This window comes from Protopterus annectens, chromosome 8.part0 (assembly GCF_019279795.1).
Source record: "Protopterus annectens isolate FY-2018-M chromosome 8.part0, PAN1.0, whole genome shotgun sequence".
Classification (NCBI taxonomy): domain Eukaryota; kingdom Metazoa; phylum Chordata; order Ceratodontiformes; family Protopteridae; genus Protopterus; species Protopterus annectens.
Genome location: NC_056741.1, coordinates 612458264 through 612483485, shown reverse-complemented (window position 1 = coordinate 612483485; position 25222 = coordinate 612458264). Strand labels below are relative to the sequence as shown.

General features: G+C 39.5%; 1 protein-coding gene across 1 annotated transcript in view; it reads right to left on the bottom strand.

Moving 5' to 3' along the window:
• LOC122808948 (NF-kappa-B essential modulator-like) overlaps positions 1–2124 on the bottom strand; it is a gene marked incomplete in the record, with an annotated part of 2932895 nt that extends 2930771 nt beyond the window's left edge. Inside the window, 1 exon segment of the mRNA XM_044080106.1 lies at positions 1822–2124.
• Between the last annotated feature and the right edge of the window lie 23098 nt (positions 2125–25222).

Below are 25222 nucleotides of genomic sequence, written 5' to 3'. Positions count from 1 at the left end.
GCTACGGCCACTTCTACTGCTTTTGTGAGAGGGGTAGCTACTAAAGACATTTTAGAAGCAGCTACTTGGAGTTCTGTACATACCTTTACAAAGCATTATCATTTACCTCTTTATTCTAGGTCTAGGGCTGGGTTTGCCACTGCAATCTTACAGGGCATGTCAGCAGCTCCTGATGCTATTTAGTTGACCAGCCTCCCTTTTTTCCGTTGCTCTGGGATTCTACCCATATGTAAGGACTGCAGCAATGGGAGACGAAGAACATAGTACAGTTTTGTACCTACCATAAATGTAGATGTTCGAGGATCTCCATTGCTGCAGTCCAATTTTCCCTCCCTCCTTCCCCCCTTTTCTTTTTAGGTTGGGTTTGGGTGGTGTTTTTTGTATTCTGACATCTGGGGTAAGAAAGACTGAGGTTATGGCGTCGGTCATGCGCATTTGTACTGGCACGCACTGACGTCAGTATCGGGCGCCGATGACCGACGCCGGTTCTAGCCCTTTGGTATTCGGGCCGATTGTGGACAGCGGAGTACCCATATGTAAGGACTGCAGCAATGGAGATCCTCGAACATCTACATTTATGGTAGGTACAAAACTGTACTTTTCAGGACATCAAACGCTCTAACAAAGAAATACATCTTTACGTGAAAAGGTAAGCATGAATCACAAATCACTTTCAACCATGTCCTAAAACAATGTCGAAAGCATTCTGATAAAAGCAAAACACCTATCTACAGAAATTGCCCGGCTTCATCGACAGCACAGACACAGTAAACAAAACGGATAACACCGTAACAACAGAATCAGGAATATACACACTTCTTACAAGGTGACCATTACCATGCACAGCAGTAACTTGTAAGCATATAGCCTTCAGTCCCTGCAATATAAGGGGTGGGAGTATCACTGTAGCTCTGACATGATTTAGACTGGGAGTAAGGAGCAAATGCCCCCCATGGCTCGTGAAACTGTTTTAGGACTCCGACTCTCTAAAGATAAAGTAATCCAAGAGTCATGTACTCATTTCAGAACATGAAGAAGGAGTATCAATTTACCTCAAAATGCTATACAGCGCTTATTAAGCAGGAAATCCCTTATTCGAATAACATTGTGGAAAGGGCTCTCTCATACTGGGTATGAAAAGAAAACAGGCGATTTCCACTGCTAGCGATTCAAATAAAGAACACTACCTGGTTTACAAAGGGCGACAGAAAGTTCTACAGCAGACCGAGACCTTTATCATCTGAATAAATTGTCTTCTTACAAAGAAAAAAAAAACACTAATAAACAACACTGTACAAAGTTTAGATACGCACTGAACTGTCATTTTATAAAACATGAAATACCAGCACTATTTTATATTGCCCCCTAATGGGGCCTTCCGGCAGCACTATATAAATAGTCTGCGGATGACAACAGCAGAGCACCCGGCTTTTACACCCTGCACAGACGTGCTATCATTCCTCTCAACTGTAGATTTTCATAGAATGACCAGATTATGCCTCATATCTGTGGTCCGTTTTTCATAAAACTGTGTTTTTTTCTGTCAACTTAGTGGCAAATCATTAATGATTGAAGTTAGAAAATACTGACAGACATCTCAGTTTCAGACTTCATACCCTTCGTGCTAATGCAAAACTTGTTGTTCTATCAACTCTAAGTTTGTAAGAACAATATTTAAAAAATGTACTTTTGGGCCTTTGTCCCACTTTTATTTAGGGGTTTATCCAGACTTCTTGCTCTAAGAGATTTAACAAGTATGTGTGTCATCTAAATCCAGAAAATAATTTAGTAAAGCAGAAACAACTGGTAAACAATACGTACTCACCCACTTTCACACCTGCTGAGCACAGCACTGTTTTTCGAACAAGTAAGATGTGTTTTTTACTACTCCTCTTTTGTATCTCCCACTTCCGGGATCTTTTACACTCATGACTTTTCTTCGGCCTTCTTTTACTTTCGTTTCCAAGTAAAACTCGGTATTTCCCCCAATGCAGCCCCGCCCACTTTTCAGACAAGGCTTCCTAAACTGTTTGTCAGCGTCTCCTACGACCGCCTCTTAAAACAATTCGTACTGTAAATAAACAAAACGTCGTCTCCTTTAGTTGAAAAACATGGCTTACCAAAGCAATGTCTAGTTGTAGAACAATTTCCTTGGGAATTAAGGTATTTTGAAGATGTTATTGATGATCACTTCCGTACAGTGGAAGATGTAAATGTGTTTATAAAAACGCACCCCTCCATCTCTCAAAAATGAATAAATGCTCTACGCAGAAGGAAAATAGTTCTTGGTTAAAAAAAAAAACGATGAAGAAGAAAGAAAGTAATAGCAAATCTATTTAGATTTTTTTCTGTTAGTATGTGTATTCACCCACACTTGATCAGTGTGTATGTGTGTTTTAATGCGGGTGTCATACCTTTGAACTGTCCAGAATTTCGTAGTATGCCATGATTTTTAGGTTCATAGGTTCATACTAGGCTATCTGCCCTAGGGCATTTATAAGCCTAGCCAGAGTATGTTTGGCTTTCGCCACCCATTTTAAATTAATTTTGCTATGCCCTTTTTCGAGGTTAGTATACTGTGCCTCTGTCTAACAGTGACACAGAAGTGATACCCTGGGTAAACCTACAATCTCCCATCCACTCATCAAGATTCCTCTTGAAAAGAGTCAATGAGGGACTCTGCCTAACCTGGACTGGGATTTTATTCCAGAGTGAAGGGAGCCTCTGGGTTATGAATCTGTCCCTCCAGCATGTCCTATTTATTTCAGTGCTGAGGTTCAAGTCTCTCGAGCGTGTAGCTCGATGGGATTTGGATTTTTTGAGGTGCAGCATGTCCCTTAATTCCGGGTTGGACATGGCCTTATACGTCAGGCACAGGTCACCTCTGAGCAGGCGGTATGCCACTGAGTAGAGCTGGAGTTTCTTTAACCGGGCAGCATATGGCATCTGTTTGAGCCCTTTGATCCTCTTGGTGAGGTACTTTTGGGGTCTTTCCAGTTGCTGCAGGTGTTTGGTAAGGTATATCCCAAAAGGGGCATTGTACCCAATTATGGGCCTGATGAGGGATGAGTAAAGAGGCACGATGACCTCCCCTAATCTAGATGTGAATCCCTTCATGATTAGGTGGGCTATATAAAATGTTTTTCTAACCACTTTGGCCACGTGGTTGTCAAATGAGAGATTGCTATCAACTTGGGTCCCCAGGTCCCTAATTACTTCTTCTGTACTTAATGGATTACCACCTATGTGGTAATTTGTGGGCACTTTGTTTTTGCCAAAGGGATGACTATACACTTTTTGGCGTTTAGCTTGAGGCCATGGCTCTGGCACCAGTTGTCTGTTTCTATGAGGCCCTTTTGGAGGATGCTTGTGTCGGCTGGAGAGTCGATTATGGCGCCCAGTTTGCAGTCATCTGCGAACTTGGTCAGCCACAGTCCTTCCGTGTTGGCCTGTACCTCCGAGAAATATATACCAAACAAGAGAGGTCCCAGGACTGAGCCTTGTGGGACGCCACTTGTAACTGGTTTGGAGTCTGACATGGCTCCAGCAATTCTAACCATGTGGGTTCTGTCCTTGAGCCAGTTTGCAACCCATCTAGTGACATAGGGGTTTATATTTAAGCTGGTGAGCTTATCTATAATGCCCGAGTGGGGTATTGTATCGAAGGCTTTTGCGAGGTCCAAATAGGCTGTGTGGACCACCTTCCCTTCACAATGGCCTTGGTGACTGTTTCAAAGAAGTCAACCAGGTTTAAGAGGCAGGATCTGCCCTTAACAAAACCAAACTGGGTAGGATCCAGTGTCTGTAGGTCCCCAATATCTTTATTTATGAGGTCCATGATGATCCTTTCCATAGCTTTGCAGACCAAGCTAGTCAGGCTTATGGGGCGATAGTTTCCAGGGTCCGTTGAGGCACCACCTTTGTGGAGAGGGACCACTGTTGTTGTATGCCACTCTTTGGGTACATATCCTGTAGTAAGGCTGAGATTGAACAGTAGTTTTATGTTTGGGTTTAGCTTTTCTTGGAGTTCATGTAGGACGCAGCCTGGGGCACCGTCTGGTCCCATTGATGCTGTGTTTTTTGCTTTGGAGAGGGCGGCTCCCACCTGAGCATCTGAGATGTCAGGGGGGTAGCACTCTGCTGGGATAGATATTTGCCCTTTTGGTTGGGGGGGGGGGGAGTTTGCGCTGAACCTGTCAGCTAGGATGTTGGCAATGTCTGTGGGATCAGTGTTTTTTTTGTCATTTTGGACTAATTCTGAGCATATCTGGGAATTCCCACCCAGGTTCCTAACATAACTAAAGAAAGCCTTGTGATTATCCTTAGTGTCCTGTGCAATTTTTCTCTCGAAGCTGGCCTTTGACGATTTTATGAGTGCCCTTAGTTTTTTGCTAATACTGATCAGAGATGCCTTCCCTTTTTGGGATTTTGCTCTATCATGTAGTAGCTTCCTCCTTCTATTGTATAGTTTGTTTATGGCTGGGGTCCACCAAACAGGTCGTCTGCCTTTGGAGGATTGGGTCTTGGTTTTATTTGGGATTGCATGATCCATGCAGTCCTGAAGGTGTTCATAGAATGCATTTATAAAGGATTTTACGGTCTGGGCCGTATTTTCCACAGGCCCGGGGGCTTTGAAGGATTCCACCTCGGTTTTGAGGAGTGTGAAATTTGCTTTAGAGAAGTTTTTCACTGTGGTTTTCTGGGCAGGGGTGGGGTCGGATGTGAATATCCAGTGAGATCAGTTTATGGTCTGATCTTACCAGTGAGGGATACACTTCTGGTCTGGAGCATAGAGTCCCCATGTTGGTGATGATCAGGTCCAGTATGTTTTCCCCTCTTGTGGGAGTGGTAACAAGTTGTTCCATAGCATTTGAGTTTATGAATTCTAGGAACCTTTGGGCAAGGGTGTTGGAGCTAGAGTAATGCTCCCAATCTATGTTTGGGTAGTTGAAGTCGCCCAATATAATGGTGTTCGAGAGACCTTCATATTTTCCAGTGTTCTCAGGAAGGCCGAGTGGGGTTCCTGGGTTTGGGAGGGTGGTCTGTAGCAGGCTATAAACTGGAAGGCAGTTTTACCCACTGTTAGTTGCACATGGATAGTCTCCGATGCTTCGTGCTTTGCCACCAACCTGGAGGTGTGGGTATCTTTGATGAATATCGATACTCCCCCTCCTTTTGTGGTTCGGTCCAAGTTTTGGGGCCGAAAATCATGGTATGAGGTATAACCTGGTAGTGCTGGGGTGCTCTCGGGACCCCTGAACCAGGTTTCTGTTACTGCACAGATATCGATGTTCTCCATGTTAAGGAGAGTTTCGAGTGCGTGCATCTTGAGGTTTAGATTTCTAGCGTTGAGTAGCATTACTCTTAGTTTCTTATCCCTTGTGATACCTATGGAGGTGGGTTTGTCTTTTGAGCCTTGCCTAAAAAAGGCACTATGGGGGTAGCAAGAGCCTTTGCCAATATCCGAAAGCCCAGGGGTGACAGGTGCAAGCCATCCCTAGCAAAGCATCGTGGCTTGTCGTGCATATCATCCCAAGCTGATAGGCATTGGATCCCCTTTGAATGACACCAATACTTAAGCCAATTGTTGAAATTGATCATCTTGTCTTCATACTGTGGTATCATTCTTGGTGAGGGTAAGATGCTACTCAAGGTCAGGGTCATACCAGCCTGGGCTACATGCTCAGAGAGCTCCTCTATGTCTCTTTTCATGTAGTCCAGGGAGGTACGTCTCAGGTCATTCACACCAGCATGGAGAATGACTGAGTCATATTTGTACTTGCCTTGGAGTGACCTGAGTGCTTGTGTTATGTGGCGGATCCTAGCGCCAGACAGGCTGCTCACCATGACCTTCTCCTTGTTCAGCCTGGTGAGCGGGACGTCAGTGTGCCTGACGATAGAGTCACCTATTACAAGTGTATCAGGTGTGTTGTTTAGCCTTAAGGGCTGTGACTGTTCGGCACACTGGCTTTTCGTATGTTCAGTTTGTTCCCCATAAAATATGTGTTTTTCTGGCAAACTGGTTTTATGGTAAAGCACTGAGGATTGAAGCAGGGTTACCGCCTATCCCACTTTGCGAGGGACAGTACTTCTTTGGGCAGTTGTGTCCTGTGAAAATAAAAAAAAAATGGCAAATGTCCTGAGATTTTAGGACAAAAAATATTTCCTAAGTTTTCTCAATAGTTGTATAAACAGTTATTTTTTTATCTGAAACACCTAAATATTATATGAAATAGCATAAGCAGTTCAAATGCTACAAGAATAAGTGTTTATTTTCGCAAAAAAGTGAAGTTCTATCCTTTGTACTGGTCATGGGTATATTTTGTCCTGCAAAATCTGACATTTCTACAAAAAATGTCCCACTTTGGGCATTTGAAAAGGTGGTAACCAAGGATTTAAGTCACTAAATAAAGATGGGACATTTACTTCAGACTTTGTATTCTCCAAAAACTGCACGCAATGTCCTACGTTTATAAGAGCAATATTAAAAATCCATCCCTGATTTTGGGCTTTTCATACTGCTCAGCTGTCTAGAATTTTGCAAAATGTACATATGTTGGCCTCATATTTTTGTTTATTCTTCATAAAAGTTGTGTTTCTTTTTGGCAGCACTATGCACACTAAGGAATGCAATTTCTAAACAATGGCACACTTTTGAGTTTCAGACGTCTTACCCTTTAGAAGATGCATGCTAATGCAAAATCTGTAATTCTCGCAACTTTCTAAGTTTGTAAGAGCAATATTTAAAATGTGTCCCTTATTCTGGGCTTCATCCAGCCATTATTTTTGGCTTTGTCCGGAATTCCTGCTCTAAGATATTGAGAGGTAAGAGCCTTTTATCCCCCTACTTCTTTTCTTTTTGGATTTGTCCAGAATTCTTACACTAACAAATTGAGAAGTATGAGTGGAGTAGAATGAAGCAACATTTTATAACAGAACTTGACAAAACTTTATATTAACCAATATGATACAGTCAGTCATGCAAGGTAATCATCAGCAAACTGTCTCAAGTTGCATTCAAGCATATCCATAATCAATGGATCTATCATCTGCAGGCCATATTGTATCTGACAGTAGCATGTGTGTCTACAAGAGAGTATGTCAATCAGAATACCTCTCAACTTCTTTGGACAAGAATGCAGGACAAAGCCATTAAATAATAAGGCAGAAAGCACCCCTGCACTCCCAGGCTACAACTCATTCCATGCCTTTCAGCCCCAGAATGCGTCAGGAAGCTCCAAAGGCAGTGTTGTCTCCATATTTTTAAAGGATACGTACAGCTCTAGACTGGTAGTCAGCATAATGCATCCGAGAGACTTCAGGTACAACTAACACTGGGTAAGATGGCAATACAAGTCATAGCGTTACAGAACCCCAAACATGCCCCTAGACTCACACACCAAATTCCTAAGCACCCTGGAATTTGTCAAGGTCCAACCCAATACTCTCATACTGGGTGACTTCAACTACCCTTCCATCAATTGGGAAAACTATTCAAATACCAATGTACAGGCCCAACACTTTCTGGAATTTATCAATTCCAGTTCCCTGACCAGCTCATTCTGACCCCCACTAGAGTAAGCAACATCCTCGACCTGGTTATCACCAACATGGGAGACTGTTGCTCCACACCTATAGTCAGTTCTGCCCTGGTTAAATCTGACCACAAAATGATCACCATGGAAATCTCCATCTCACCTACACCCTCCGCTAAGGTGACCACCCTGAAAAACTTCTCTAAAGCTGACTTTGGGCTCCTAAAAACAGAGTTGGCTAATTTCTCAGCACCCATGCCAATGGAAAATATCTGCATGACTGCCAAATCATACACCGATGCACTGTACGAGCATGTACACAAATGCATGGGCCTTGCCATACCAAATAGAAATAAGACACTCTCCTCCAAAAAAAGAAAGCCAGTCTGGTGGCCCCCAGCCATCAATAAACTCTACAACAGAAGGAAGAAACTGTTGTAGAAAAAAAATGAAGTCTTAAGACTGGAAACCCTCCCTTATCACTCTCAACAGAAAGCTGAGATCCCTTATCAAATCCTCTAAAGCCAGCTATGAAGGCAGAATTGCGGCTGACACCAAAAAACAACTACAAAGTTTTCTATAACTATATCAAAAACCTCAAAGGCAATACCCAGATTTGCTCTGAGTTATTTCACAATGGCACCTCCTATACTGAGCCAACAGATATAGCCAACATACTGGCTGACATATTCAGTGCCCACTTTACCCCTCTCTCTCCCCCCAAGGGCCCTATCACAATACCAGATGAAAGCCTGGAACCCACCAGTTCTGCGGCACAGGTAAAAGCTGCATTGTCCAATGCCAAGAATACAGCATCCATGGAACTGGATAATATCCCTGGCTGTGTACTACATGAGCTACAAAATGAACTGGCACCACATCTATGTGCCCTGTTCAATCACAGCCTTACCTCAGGCTATGTCCTTCGACCACCACATTACCACTGTGGTCAGAAAGTCCTTCTACATGGCACATCTTATAACCATAGATTTCACATCCAGGAAGAAAGAGGCCATCACCCCTCTCTACTCATCCATCATTAAACCAATCATCGAATATAACGCCCCGTTTGGCATGTACCTGACCCGACACCTACAACAGCTGGAGAGGCCACAAAAGTACCTCACAAAAAGAATCCTAGGCCTTAAACACATGTACTACATGGACAGACTCAAGAAACTTCAGCTGTTCTCAGTCTTTTATCGTCTACTTAGAGGTGATCTCTGCTTGACTTAGAAAGCCAAGTCCGACCCAGCCCTACTTGAAATGCTACACGTAAAGAAATCTCAATTCCCCCGTGCCACACGCTCTACAGATCACACCCTCATTACCACAATTAACAGAATATGCTGGAAGGACAGGTTCATCTCCCAAAGACTGCCTATACTCGAATAGGCTTCCCATTCATGTAAAGCAGAGCACCTCACTGGCCCTTCTCAAGATAAATCTTGACGAGTGGATGGGTAACAGAAAGTTCACTCCAGGGATCATTCTAGTTGCACTACTGGGTAGGGGCACTGTGAACTAACATTGGCTGGCACGGTGCCTGGGAAACTTTTTGGGGGCTAGGCTTGTAAAGGCTCCAGGGCCATTAGCCTAGTACACACCTATGAACTAACAATTTGGAGACAAAGGCCTAAAATCAAGAGCATTTTTAAAAGATTAATTTATTTAAAGCTAGAATTCTATGATCAAATCAGAAACTCCTATTACAGGTAACAAAAAACAATAACTCCGCCGGCACTATCCTCTACAGCAACTCTGTTGCTAAGCAGTGGAACAGCCCCCCCCCCCCCCCAATATCACAACTATAACTACCCTCACGCCCTTCAAAAAAGCCATAAAATCCATATTCAGCATCTTTGGTTATGTAACTGCAACAAACCAGAGTAATCTCCTACTAGTACCTTTAGAACCCTATTAGTCCTTTAGAACCCACCACTGTTTGAATCTAAGGCAACTAGGCTGGCTGGAACTACAAAACCAACTGATAGTATCCCAACTCACCATTGCCCACAAGATCTTCTACCAACCCAACAACACTCCTATACTCTCCAATCTCATCCTCCAGTACAAAAATATTAACTCCCTGCGCTCTTCCAACAAACTCCTTGCCTGCATATGCAAGTCTAACAACCTGGCTGGAGACTCTCTTTTTTCTAACACTGTTGGAAAAATCTGGAACCTACTGCCAAATGAACTAACATTACTTTTTTCCTTGCCTCTATTTAAACACAACCTAAAAAAACACCTAAATTCTCACAGGCTATGCCCTGCAGCAATCCTGACTAATCTTCCTCTCTTCTTCTTTTTCTAATTTCACCTCCTGCTACTTCTTATTTCTACTACTCTTACTTCAACTACTTATACTCTAAATGGATTGTTACATGCTCACTCCTTGTTAGATTTACTAACTGTTGTTCCTAATTTGATATGCCTAAAGAGTAATTCCTACTCTATATTATTACTACTTCCTACAAGGCATACTTTTTAATTTTAAACATCATTTACTTGTAATTTTTATTTTTATTTAATCCCTGTGGATGATTTTCTAAGTTGTATAACTGCCGGAGCTTTTCTCCCCGGGCCTCTACTGAAATTGTAAATATATCCAGTTAGACTAGCCCGGTTAACAAATGTAAAATAAATAAATAAATAATACTTTCAGCCTACCAATACATCTCTCTCTCTATTTCCCACCCAACTTCTTCTCCTTCCTTACTCTACTTCCCAGTATCATTTCTCCTGTTACATCTCTCTGCTTCTCTCTCTAAGTGTCATCTTCCTTTCCTATATCCAACTGACTTTATGTACAGCACACCTACCAATGCTATTATTATTTACACCCTTTAAATTATTCCTCTTCCTCTATATGTCTGCAACCTTCCTGCTTACCCTATCTTTAGACCTTACCACCTACTACTCTCTTTCAGCCCCTCCACTTTCAGCTCATTATTTCCCTATCTATACCTATCCTCTCTCCCCTCTACTCAGAACCTTTCCTATCCAATCTATCATTTATACATATTTCATCCTACCATCTATTTTATAATGTATATCTATCCCAAAAACTCTTTCTTTTTAAGGTATTATTTTTCAACAGCATTATTAGTAGAAAAAGTGTATGAATACTATATATGATTGCATGTAATCTAACTGTATATCAACTGTTTAATGCAATATTTTACTGTGTACATGGAGCTTTTCTCCCCGGGCCTCCTCTGAAAAAGTACATGTGTCCAGTTGGACTTTCCCGGTTAACAAATGGAAAATAAATAAATAAATTTAAAAAGTTAATAGAATAGATTTTGCATCAACATGTATTTTCTGAACAATAAGAAGTGTGAAACTCTAAAGTCAGTCATTACTGACTGACTGTAATTTTCATTGATTTACTGCAAAATCAAAAAATTTATGAGTGATAGGTCAAAAATAGGCAAAATCAGGGGCAGGTGAGAGGTATGTCAACCAGTTAATTAATTAATTAATTAATTAATTAATTCATTCATTCATTAATGGAACTTTTCTCCATGACCTTCCACTGAAAAGGTATTATTACAACTCAGTCAGACTATCCTAGGTTAACAAATGAATTGAATGAATGAATAAATCAACAAATAATATGAATTTAATTTATTGATGGAGTAGAGCCCATTGAACCTATGGCAAATGCATAAGTATTAACCCAAGTGTGCATGCATGCACGCATGTGCACACACACACACACACACACACACACACACACACACACACACACACACAAATGCTCTTTCTCTCTCTATCTCTCTCTCTCTCTGTTTTTCTGTGTTGATTGCTTAATAGTGGGATAGTGATAGTTTATATTTGCAGGACTGCACCACACATCATATCCAGCTCAACTGTATAATGCAGTCAGTTATGCTAACAGACAGAGCTCTCAACTTTGCCTTTTTGGAGGTAGGTACCTATTTTCAGGCTTGATTTGCCCTTTCTTGTGATTTTCTGAAGCCCCTAATCACACAAGAATTTGAAGCTGTTTGGTACACAAGAAACTGATTAAATGGCCAACACATTGGTGGTACCAATAATTTAAAGAAAAATGATCCACATACATTATATTTCACTATTTCAGAAGGAAGGTAGATTTCTGCAATGTCTTTCATTAAAGTCTCCACATTGTACACTTCCTCTTTGATGATATACATATATTTGTGCAACTTTCTTTTTGTCAGCCTCACTTTTTTAAACTTTTTAAACTTGTGTTTCTCAGCAGTATTCTAGAACCCGATTGGAAGTGGGAAACATAGATCTCAACTGTCCAAATTTTTGCAGAATGCCCTGATTGTTTCCTCATATGTTTTGTCTGTTCCTCATAAAATTTGTGATTTTCTGATAAATCACTGAGGATTGAAATCACTAAATAATGACGTTTGTTTGAGTTTTAGACTTCATATTATTCAGATGCGATCTTTGCTCTGAGAGTGTTGATGGAGAAGTACAGAGAATGTCGGAAGGAGTTGCATTGTGTTTTTGTAGACTTAGAGAAAGCATATGACAGGGTGCCTAGGGAGGAGTTGTGGTATTGTATGAGGAAGTCAGGACTGTCAGAAAAGTATGTAAGAGTGGTACAGGATATGTACGAGGGTAGTGTGACAGCGGTGAGGTCTGCGGTGGGAGTGATGGATGCGTTTAAGGTGGAGGTGGGGTTACATCAAGGATCAGCTCTGAGCCCTTTCTTATTTGCAATGGTGATGGACAGGTTGACAGACGAGATCAGACAGGAGTCCCCGTGGACTATGATGTTTGCAGATGACATTGTGATCTGTAGTGAGAGTAGGGAACAGGTGGAGGAGACCCTGGAGAGATGGAGATATGCTCTAGAGAGAAGAGGAATGAAGGTCAGCATGACTAAGACAGAATATATGTGTGTTAATGAGAGGGAGGATAGAGGAATGGTGAGGATGCAAGGAGTAGAGGTGGTGAAGGTGGATGAGTTTAAATACTTGGGGTCAATAGTTCAGAGTAACGGTGAGTGTGGAAGAGAGGTGAAGAAGATAGTACAGGCAGGATGGAGTGGGTGGAGAAGAGTGTCAGGAGTGATTTGTGACAGACGAGCACCTGTAAGAGTGAAAGGGATGGTCTACAAGAGGGTAGTGAGACCAGCTATGTTATATGGGTTGGAGACAGTGGCATTGAGAAAAAGGCAGGAGTTTGAGCTGGATGTGGCAGAATTAAAGATGTTAATATTTGCACTGGGTGTGATGAGGGTGGACAGGATTAGGAATAAGTATATTAGAAGGTCAGCCCAGGTTGGAAGGTTTGGAGACAAAGCCAGAGAGGCACGATTACGTTGGTTTGGACATGTGCTGAGGAGGGATGCTGAGTATATTGGGAAAAAGATGCTAAGGATGAAGCTACCAGGTAACAGGAAAAGAGAAAGGCCTAAGATAAGGTTTATGGATGTGGTGAGAGAGGACATGCAGGTGGTTGGTGTGACAGAGTAAGATGCAGAGGACAGGAAGAAATGGAAACAGGTGATCTGCTGTAGCGACCCCTAACGGGAACAGCCGAAAGAAGATGATGAGTATTCAGAAAATACATGTTAATACAAATCATGTTAGTCTAGCAACTAAGTTTAATAAAAACAAAAAAGGCAATAAAAGAACTTCACATAAAACCCTAAAACTTTATTAAATACATTAATACAATCAGCAAGCCCTTTTGTTCAAAATGAACTTCTTCAGACCTGGTTGTAATCACAAAATACTTCATTTAAATACTTAATCAGATCACATCACATGACCCCTCAATGTTTTAACCCTTTTTTGTTCAGAACAACTTTAACATTTTCTCTATCATTGATCCCTGGATTCATACACACATTTAACTTTACTTGCCAGCAGTATTCTTTTCAGTTTAAATCATTTTCAGCAGCCCATCTACCAGAATAATTATTAACCTTATCAATTACTGAAAATTTATTAGAAACTTTAACATTCTGATGGCAGGTTACTATATGCCTTGCTAAAGCATTCATCAGCTCTAGCTTTTCAACTACCTTCAGATGCTCATAAATCCTAAAATAAAAACTGTGTGTAGTTCTCCCTATATAGAATGCTGAACATAAATTGCACAAAGCAACATAAATAAATTTAGACTTACAACTATAACTACCTGTTAGATTAATAACATAATTCCTAGCTATTATAGGTACTTTAGTGCCCTCAATTATATATTTACAATAATTACAATTTTTTTACATTTAACCATACCTTTAGCACTACTTTAACACTATTCCTATTATTATAAAAATATTCTTTTAAGTTCTTCCCTCTTTTTGTTACAAAAATTGACATTTCACCTACAAGTTTGCTAGTTTCCTGAAGGTTCTGTATGAACTTCCAATTATCTATAATAATCTTCTTAATACTATCATTTTCCACTGAATTCTCTAAAATGCAAGCTAGACTAAAGTCCTTAGCAGTATTATTTTCCAAATTATTATTTGTACACCCAAAATTCTTCTAACCAAAATTCTCTCCATAGCTTAATTTACCAAATAGCTAGGATAACCTCTAACTTGAAACTTATTTTTCAAAACTTCACATTCTTCCATAAAAGATATCTTCATCTGTCAGCCCATTTAGCCTATCAAATTGACTATTAACTATGTTCCTTTTTAATCTGGCATTATGCATACTGCTGTAATGCAGATAACTATTACTTTGAACCATCTTTTTCTAAATCTTAACCATAGTTTTGTCCACCCTTTTAGATACAGTGAGATCCAGGTAATTAATGCTCTCTTTGTCCCAATTAAAAGTAAACTTTAAAAAGTCTTGACACAGAATTCAAATACATAATAAAATTCATCAACTCATCTTTAGTTCCATTCTGTAACATAAACAAATCATCAATAAAATGCTTATACGTCACAACATGTTCCGCAAATCTAGTATTTAAAATAAATTCTCTTTCCCAACTCATCATAAAAGATTGGCGTAACTGGGGGCCACAGCCGCCCCCATAGCCACACCCTTCTTTTGCTTATACATTACATTCTCAAATTCAAAATAATTATGACAAAATGACATCCAAAATTTCAATGAACAGGATTACCTCATCAGTAGAGAAACACTGTAAACCTCTAAGCAGTTGGTTGACCCTTTCCAATTCTTCTTCATTGGGAATAACAGTGTAAAGTGACACTATATCAGCTGTAACTAGCCATACTTCATTGCCCACTGTTATTCCTTTGCTACATCTAGTAAAATCAAAAGAGTCTTTAGAATAAGACACTGCTTTGACAACAACTTTTTGTAAACATTTATCCATGTAAATAGCCATGGACTCAGTTTTATTTCCACTACTGGACACAATAGGCCTAAAAGTAGGCTTATCCACATTCTTATGGATTTTGGGAAGGCCAAAAAAAATCTCCCCAATCTTGGTTTGCTAATTCTAAAAGATTCTGCCAATTCATTATTAATCCTTCCATCCACAAACCACTCCTCAATAAGGGAGTCAATAAAACTGTAGGAGCATTTAACCCCGGATAAGCTCACTACAGCATAATTTTCATCATTTAAAATATCCAAGATACCTTGCCTATAAAAAAATATAGTTCATGACTACAATGGCATTGCCCTTATTTGCTTTAGTGATATAAATATTTTCATTATTTTTTAAAACTTCTAGGGCCTTTTTTTCTTGAAAAGTCAAATTGTAAAGCACATTCTTACTTTTACTATTCAAGACATCTCTTATTTCTTTTTCAAAAGTCAGTATAAATGATTCTAATTCTGGCTTTAAGGGTGGGTTAAATGAATTCAGCTTTTTTAAAAAAATTATGTTTAACATTAAAACGATTGAAAAAAAACATTTCAAATTTAACTTACGTACATATTCTCTTAAGGTATTAATCGTAGAAACAATATTTTCCCTTGCCGAAGGGACAAAACTCAAGCCTTTACTTAACACTTTCACTTGCTCATTAGTTAATGTAACAGAAGAAAGATAAACAAATGTACTGTAGGTAATAATTTTAAAATAGTTAACCTCTGCTGCTACTTTCTGTTCATCATACCATTTTGTTGCCTCTGGTTCTGAAACTTCTGGCAACAACAGCACTCTTTGTTGCCTTTTCCATTTCTACAAACATCATCACTTTTGTAAAAAAAAACTTCTTTTGCCCATGCTGTTTTTTTTGCCCATACTGAGGATTTTTCATGGCCACCTGAGCCCAAGTTTTTTCCAGTACCCCCATCCTGATAAACATTGATATGCTGAAAAACCTGACCCTTGTTATTCTTATTGAGATTAGAATTTTCAATTACAACTCCCTTTTTAATGGAATGGGCAGGAACCTGTTCTACAGTATCTTCAAAGTCTTCTAACTCCATTCTTCCTTGTTTTGAAGCTCTGCCTGTGCCCTCTCAAGTGCCAGTAATCTCATTCTGCACTTCCACATCTTTGTTCTCCTCAATATGCTGACAATGTTTAACCCTTTCTCATAATCCTCTTTGTCCCTGTTAAATTTCTTTACCCTTCGCATCCATTGCAGCTTTCTTTTAAAAGTTTGTTCTGTATTCTCTCTATTCTCAACTCAAAATTCTCTTTGGAAATCATTTATTTGAGAGAATTATAAGTAACAATAACAGTCTCATTTAAGTTCTTCAACTTTGATCTTGCATCTTCTAAAAGCAACTGTACATACTGAAGCCCAATGCTCTCATTTAGCGCCTTCCAGGCACCCAACAGTTCTTCAGATAACTGTCCTCCGGCTGACATATTAGATACTTTAAGCCCTCTTGGAGCTCTTTTAGCTGACAAGCATGCTTCAAAAACCAAAACATCCCATTGCAACCTTTTTATTTTCAAAAGTATTTTTTTCAAAAACATTAAATTCTACTGACAAATCTGGTTCACGACGAAATTGGTCAAGACTGGTCGCTTGCCCTTCATTAGCAAAGGGATTGGCTGGACTAGATAAGCAGTTGCTCAGCAACTGATCCACTACACCATGATTTCCTTTGCGGGCACTAATATCTGCTTCATTGTTAAATCTTTTTTGGATAGCTCCTAACGACACCCCAGCAGCTGAACATAACCCTCTGGATGATTTTTCTGGTCCAACTTTTTTCTACAGTACCCCTGCCATTATCCAACAACGCATCATTCGGGGTATCATGTAAAGTAAAACCTGATGGTATAACCAGAAAACTCGAGTTCGGCTGAGAAAAAGAATTCGGTTGGGAAAGCGAACTAGAAACTGAAAAAGCCATAAAACGAATTGAAAAACAAATCCAAAAATGGCAAAACAACCACCGTATGAACTAGTTAATAAAAACAAAACAAACAAAAAAATGGCAATAAAAGAACTTCACATAAAACTGTAAAACTTTATTAAACACACTAATACAACCAGTAAGCGCTTTCATTCAAAATGAACTTCTTCAGACCTGGTTGTAATCACAAAATACTTCATTTAAATACTTAGATCGCATCACATGACCCCTCAATGTTTTAACCCTTTTTTGTTCAGAACAACCTTGAAGTTTTCTCTATCATTAATCCCTGGGTTCACACATGCTTTCTAAGTTTGTAAAAGCAATATTTAAAATCTGTCTCTATTTTTAGACCTTTGTTCCCCTACCCCCGATTATTTTAGGTTTTGCCTAGATTTAATTTGCTGAGAGGTTGAAAGGTTTGGTGGGAAGAATTATGTGTTATGTGTTATTTGGTAATCAAATGTTATACTGGGATTTTGGGTTGGTTGTGCCTACTTTTCAAGAGTCTTTGCCCCTATTTTTGATGTCTGTAGGTTGAGAGATATGCTAATAGTCATTACCAAAAAAGTCTTCCAGCTACATTAAGAACCATTTTTAATCACTGCATCTGTAGCTCCTTCTTATATCCTGGCAGCACTGCTCCTTCTTTATATCCTGGGAGGACTGCTGATTTTTAATATCCTGGCAGCACTACTCCTTCTTTTGTATCCTGGCAGCACTGCTCATTTTTTATATCCTAACAGCACTGCTCCATTTTTTATATCCTGGCAGCACTGATGCTTTTTCATATCATGGCAGCACTGCTCCTTTTTATATCCAGGCAACACTACTCCCCTTTTTATAGCCTGATTGCACTGCTCCCTTTTTATATCATGGCAGCACTGCTCCTTTTTATATCCAGGCAACACTACTCCCCTTTTTATAGCCTGACTGCACTGCTCCCTTTTCTATATCATGGCAGCACTGCTCCCTTTTTATATCCAGGCAACACTACTCTCCTTTTTATAGCCTGACTGCACTGCTCCCTTTTTTATATCATGGCAGCACTGCTCCTTTTTATATCCAGGCAACACCACTCCCCTTTTTATAGCCTGACTGCACTGCTCCCTTTTTTATATCATGGCAGCACTGCTCCTTTATATATCCAGGCAACACTACTCCCCTTTTTATAGCCTGACTGCACTGCTCCCTTTTCTATATCATGGCAGCACTGCTCCCTTTTTATATCCAGGCAACACTACTCCCCTTTTTATAGCCTGACTGCACTGCTCCCTTTTTTATATCATGGCAGCACTGCTCCCTTTTTTATATCCTGGTGGCACTACTCCCCTTTTTATAGCCTGACTGCACTGCTCACTTTTTATATCCAGGCGGTACTGCTCCCTTTTTTATATCCTGGTGGCACTGTTCCCTTTTTATATCCTGGATTCAATGCTCCTTTTTATATCCAGGTAACACTACTCCCTTTTTTATATCCTGGCAGTACTGCTCCCTTTTTTATCCTGACGGCAATGTTCCCTTTTTATATCCTGGATTCACTGCTCCTTTGTATATCATGGCAACACTGCTCCCTTTTTTATATCCTGGCAGCACTGCCCCTTTTATATCCTGGAAGCACTACATGAGAACATGAAATGAAATGTATAACAGATTATTTATTTATTTACATTTGTTGATCAGTTGATCCCTCTCCGAGAAAGCGACTGCCATGCACACAGTGTGGGTTCTGCCCTTCAGCCAATTTGTTAGCCATCTAACTACATAAGGATCAGTTTGGAGTGTATTTCTCTTGTTAATATCGGCATATGTGTTATGGCATCAAATGCCTTAATGAAGTTAAAGTATGTTGCATTATAGGTGTGACCACTGTCCACGGCTTCTGTTACCCTCTCAAAAATAAATCACCAGATTTATTAGACAAAGCCAAAATGCTGATGGTCAAATCTTATAAGATTTTTTTAATATATACCTTAGTTTATTAGGTCTCTCAAGGTTTAATTTCTCCAGGTCTTTTGGGTTCCTAAAACCATGATGGGAATGGACCCCATTCCTAAGTCAAAGTATGATTAAACTTTGTGAAATTAGTATTGCTCCAGTCTTTGATGTTATTTACTTTCATCAATTAGGTTGATCCCTCTATAAGGAAGCAACTGCCACCCACAGAGTTATTGGATCTGTTATGACACATTGCATGTCCTTGCAAATGAGGATTGTCTCACTGATGGGTCTGTAATTCCCAGGGTCTGTGAGAGGGGTGCCTTTGTGAAGTGACATCACAACTGTTGTGCACCAAACCTTGGCGATAAAGCCAGTGAATAACCTCAGGTTGAATAGTTGTATGAGCAGGTCGACTAGTGCATATTTAGTGCTGTTCACCAGGCAGCCTGGTATGTTATCAGGTCCCATACCTTATATATATATATATATATATATATATATATATATATATATATATATGTTTATGGGTCTGTATTATATATTCAAAGCTTCAAAATTTCGAACCTCATGTTTGACAACATATGAGTGAAACTTGAATCTTCGAATACATAATAAAAACGTAAAAAAAAAAAACACTTACTTGACGCTCTGAGCAGGGGGGGGCAAGCCTCCCTGCACCCCCCACATGGGGAGCTGTGCCCCCACACCCCCCTTCTTAAATATACCAACTCCGAGGCCACACTTCAGTGCAGAAAAGGGAAATTTTCCCATTCTGTGCATATGAAGCCATTGTCTTTAATCTTCGAACTTTTCAAAGTTCAATCATATGGTGTCGACCATATGACATTTGAACTTTGAAACATTTGATAATTTAATAGGGACCTATATATATATATATATATATATATATATAAATATATATATATATATATATATATATATATATATATATAGTTCCCTATCAGAAGCCTGAAACACTATAAGCCTGAAAATCAAAATCCTAAAAACTATAGACTGAAAATTCAAAATCCTGAAAGCCCAAAATCCTGAAACTCAAAATCCTGAAAACACAAATAATGCTAATATGTCACTATAAAGACACTAATATCTACCAACTGACCCTGACCCTAACCCTAAGGTCCGTCACTATTGCACACTCACCTGACCCGCGCCCTAACCCTAACTCACTTAAACCGCCCCAACCCCAATATTTGTCACTATTGCATACATGCCTAACCTGCGCCCTAACCCTAACTCACTTAAACCTCCTCTAACCCTAACATAAAACCAACCGCACACTTACCTGAACCCAACGCATGACCCAACACCACAGGGCTAACAATAGCAAAGCCACAATGACGTCAGTATGTCCATTTTGTGTTTTCAGGATTTTGAGTTTCAGGATTTTGGGCTTTCAGGATTTTGAATTTTCAGTCTATAGTTTTCAGGATTTTGATTTTCAGGCTTACAGTGTTTCAGGCTTCTGATAGGGAACCATATATATATATATATATGTTTTTTTTTTTTTTTTTTTTTTTTTTGGAGGGTATTTTTAACAAATTTTCTTTTGTGATGATAGGGATTTGAAATCATTAGGTATATGTGGATTTTGTATAGAAGTCTCTGAAGTGAAATTTGAACTGAATTTGTTTGTGAATGTATTTGAGATAGCCATTATGAATAAGTTCAGGGCAATATCAGGTGTTGTTTCATAACTTCCTGACATAAGTAAGGAAGAATTTATAGTTATGCATAACTTCTGATGCCAGCTTAAGTTCATGGAAAGCCTTATTTATTTTTTAATACTTTGGACAACCTATTAATTTTGACCTTGATTTTGGGGTTTTTAGTTTTGTTATATATCCCCGTGAGCTTTTTCCTTTTATTACATTGCTAATTTATGCACGTTGACCACCAGGCTGATTTTCTGTTACCCTTACCATTTTGTTTAGTTTTAGTAGGGCTCTACAAATGTATTCAGTCATCTAGATGACTGTAGAATTTATTTGCATAACTGCTAGCTGTTTCAAAATTCGGGGGGGTTATAGTTATACTTGAACTTTGTGACTTCATTATAGAATAGTAAAAGGTTTGTATGTTTGAAGTCTTTGAATACTGTGATATTTGCATCTGCTGGTTTAGGAATTTTGAAAGAAACTTACCAATTTGTTGTCAGACTTGACTGAGGGAAGTTACAAAAGTGGAATAGTACCTATAGATGCCATATTTTTGAATCAGGCCACAAGCATTTTGCCCTCTAGTGGACTGAGTACTTGATCCAGGTAATCCTTGTTAATGCAATTAAGGAGTTTGGGGACGTAGCCTACATTTGAGGTATAGGTTTCACAGTTTATATGTCCTCAGATCTTCAGTTTCATCTATTTTCTTTTTCCTATCTCCTATCATTTTAAAGAATAGCTGTAGATATCAAATTTCCCTTTTCAAATATCGTAACATTTACTAACCTGTGCAAATGCAGTGAAGCAAAAAACAACTATATTAATCAATCACAAATCTCCATTCTCTTCATTTTTATACAAAATCTGCATTTTATTGCGCTCAGCCTTTATTGCCATATGATATCAAAAATTATACCCAACAACTCCCTTTCTAATTAAGCCAAGAACATTAGGATTTTTCCCGCATATGTTAATTTTCATAATATTATCAAATGGCTTAAATAAACCTTATTTTTAAAAGCTTTCAAGATATACTGTATTTTCTTGACATCCTGTCACATACCGTTCTTCCATAACTTTTCCCTCCAAGAATTCACTCCTAATAATTCCTTTTGTTTCCACTATGGGCCTGATTTGGAAAGGTTACTATAGGTTTTACGCAGGATGGAGTGGGTGGAGAAGAGTGTCAGGAGTGATTTGTGACAGACGAGTACCTGTAAGAGTGAAAGGGAAGGTCTACAAGAGGGTAGTGAGACCAGCTATGTTATACGGGTTTGAGACAGTGGCATTGACAAAAAGGCAGGAGTTTGAGCTGGATGTGGCAGAATTAAAGATGTTAAGATTTGCACTGGGTGTGACGAGGGTGGACAGGATTAGGAATAAGTATATTAGAGGGTCAGCCCAGGTTGGAAGGTTTGGAGACAAAGCCAGAGAGGCACAATTACGTTGGTTTAGACATGTGCTGAGGAGGGATGCTGAGTATATTGAGAAAAAGATGCTAAGGATGAAGCTACCAGGTAACAGGAAAAGAGGAAGGCCTAAGATAAGGTTTATGGATGTGGTGAGAGAGGACATGCAGGTGGTTGGTGTGACAGTGCAAGATGCAGAGGACAGGAAGAAATGGAAACAGGTGATCTGCTGTGGTGACCCCTAATGGGAACAGCTGAAAGAAGATGATGATGATGATGACTATAGGTTTTACACCTCTGTGCACCTCACAGTACCTATTTCTGATACAGAGACAGCCTTACCATGATGCTAAAACATGAAGGCATGCAGCACCATGGTGGGCTGTCTTCACAGCCATGCTAAATGCTAATGAGGCAGTCTGAGGGAGAGGCATATGCTAATTAGCTATGTAGTCTTCCCTCAGAACTGCCTGCATTTATGCAACTGAATGATTCAGAGAATCACTTGGCTGCCTAAATTAACACAGCCACTTCTGGATGCTTGCTTTTCGTCCATTGTGGTAGAAGTAAGTTTTGGGGACTGTAGTGGTCAGGTAGTATTAGGGTGTGTGTGTGTGTGTGTGTGTGTGTGTGTGTGTGTGTGTGTGTGTGTGTGTGTGTGTGTGTGTGTGTGTGTGTGTGTGTGTGTGTGTGTGTGTGTGTGTGTGTGTGTGTGTGTGTGCGTGTGTGTGCACACGCATGCGCTTGAGTATATGTGAGTGGCTGTATGTGTAAGTGTATGTGCGAGTGAGTATTTGCCTGGAAGGTAGCAGTAGAGGGGGTTAGTGAGGGGATAGGTTAGGTAGGTGTGTGTGTGTCTGTGTATGTGTGTGTGTGTGTGTGTGTGTGTGTGTGTGTGTGTGTGTGTGTGTGTGTGTGTGTGTATGTGTGTATAGATGAGTGTATCCATGAGAAGGATTGGGTGGGGAAGGGTGTGCTTGTGTGTGTGTTTGTGTGTGTGCATGTGGAAAGAATGTATGAATGTGTAGGTGCGTGTGTGTGTGTGTGTGTGTGTGTGTGTGTGTGTGTGTGTGTGTGTGTGTGTGTGTGTGTGTGTGTGTGTGTGTGTGTGACTACTAACTGTGGACTAACAAGCAAATCCTGCAACATCAGACCAGTGGGACCACTACCCACTAGGTATAACTCCAAATATAATGGTCAGGTGGGCCATAGATGGGTCTGGGGATTACTATCCACCACATATAACTCCAAATACATGGGTCAGGGGAACCTCCAAACTCCAGAGATAACGTTTCACACCTTGATGGTCTTTTAAATATAACAGGGTTTGGGAGGTGACGCACTAGACATCAGGGAGAACTTTTCATTTTATATCTTAACAGCACTTAAAATGGAGATGGGGAGGGCAAACACTAGACACCAGGGAAGACTCTTACATCTCATACCTGAATGGCATGTAAACAGAACAGGTAAGGGGAGGGCACTAGATACCAGGGCATACTCTTCAGCTATGTCCCTTAATGGCACTTTCACATAATGTGGGTTGGGAGACACTATATACTAAGGTTTCATCTTTATCTTGGTGCCGTAATGACACTTACACAAAAGGTAGGTTAGGACTAACACTAAACACCTAGGGTACTTTAATTAAAACAAAAGAAATGTAGTGTGGGAAATAACTAGACACCTCGGATACTATATAATTAGCATACCTTATAGGCATTAAAATGGATTCTAAACCTGCCCCTCCACTTCCTACATAGGTTATTAGTCCACTGAGCCACTACTAGACACGAGGGATGTAATTTATAAATAACATAAAAGTTAAAAAAGTCAAGTAAAAAAGGGGGTTTGAACCATGCACCCTTGCCATGGCATGAACTTACTACCATAACTAATACTTTAGTGCAGCAGGGTATTTTCTGACATATACTGATGAATTTGGGCATTATTCAATGACTACAGCAGTACATGACAAATGAGGGAGATGGACAAGGAACATTAGGCATACCTTTTAACCTTGTAGCATAAGAAATGAAGACAGACACAAAAGTAATGGTGGGTCAAAACCAGAGATGGAGGTTGATTATAACTCATACAAACTTGAAAGTCACTAGTATAGCAGCTTCTGTACTACCAGGGATTCACTTAAGGATATGAAAGTGTGAAGCTCTAATCCCCGGTATTAATTTCAGTCTGACAAAGCCTTTATGGTTCTGATAAAAGTGCTCATTTCTGGTACTAGTCAGTAAGGTTTTTAACTGTATTACACTTGGTTTATTTTCATTTTTATTTCTTCAGTGTGTGGCCATTGCCATCTATGTTTTTATTTTACACTTCAAAATGTAACAATGTAACAGAATCAATTTAAGCCCTTCACTCAACTCTTCTATAAGTGTAATGTCTCTTCTCTTTCAGTACTAGCCAACAGTTGCTTATTATTTTTCTGTATACCTTAATATTAGTACCTAACAACACACAAACTTGTTCATCATCCAGAAAAATGCCCTGTACTACAAAACGTATTACTGCCCTACTGCCCAGCAAGGAACTCCACTCTGGTCACAAATTCTTATCAATTACAAATAAGTCAAATAATTTTGCAAGAGACTCCCTCTATCACAATACATTGCTAAACTCTGGAATAGTATCCCCACACAAATAAAACTCTCCAACAAACTCAGTAGTTTTAAACCACTGCTTAAACAACATTTTAATCAATCCTGGTCCTGCAAATGCTCATCACAAGGTTAAGACTTTATGTTTGCCGTACGGTACTCTCAAAATACTCTCCTTAAACAGAATACTCTCAATCTCTCACTAAAATGACAAAACAATTTTTATACATAACTGCTGCCTGTACAATCCAATAAATTGCATGTGGGCTTTCTCTTTAGTAACTTCCACATCTGTAAAATCTTAGAATGTATAAATGTATCTACTGTTTGCATATACATGTAGATAGAAATGTGACTACTGTGTGTTTAACTGGAACTTAGTATAATGCAATGTAAGCAAATTGAGCTTTTCTACACTGTCCTCTGCTGAAAATAGGTATTACCCAGTCGGACTTTCCTGTTAAACAAAGACAAGTAAATAAAGAAATGCCTTCTTTTTTGTGGCCTGACATCACAGTTAAAGTCTATTGTATTTTTAGCATCTATGTCCACTACTACTAAACTCGTAGTCCCTTAAGATAGCTTCTCCCATGTTTTTAATTGATGTATATGCATACAAAACTATAACCTAATTTTCTGTCCCTAACTTCATAATCTATAATAACATTCTTCCCAAACCATTTAATGTTATGTCAAGCAATTTTATTTCTGCAATATTTATCAGTGCCACCAACTATGAACAAGTATCCCTACCCATAGTCCATATTACCTTTC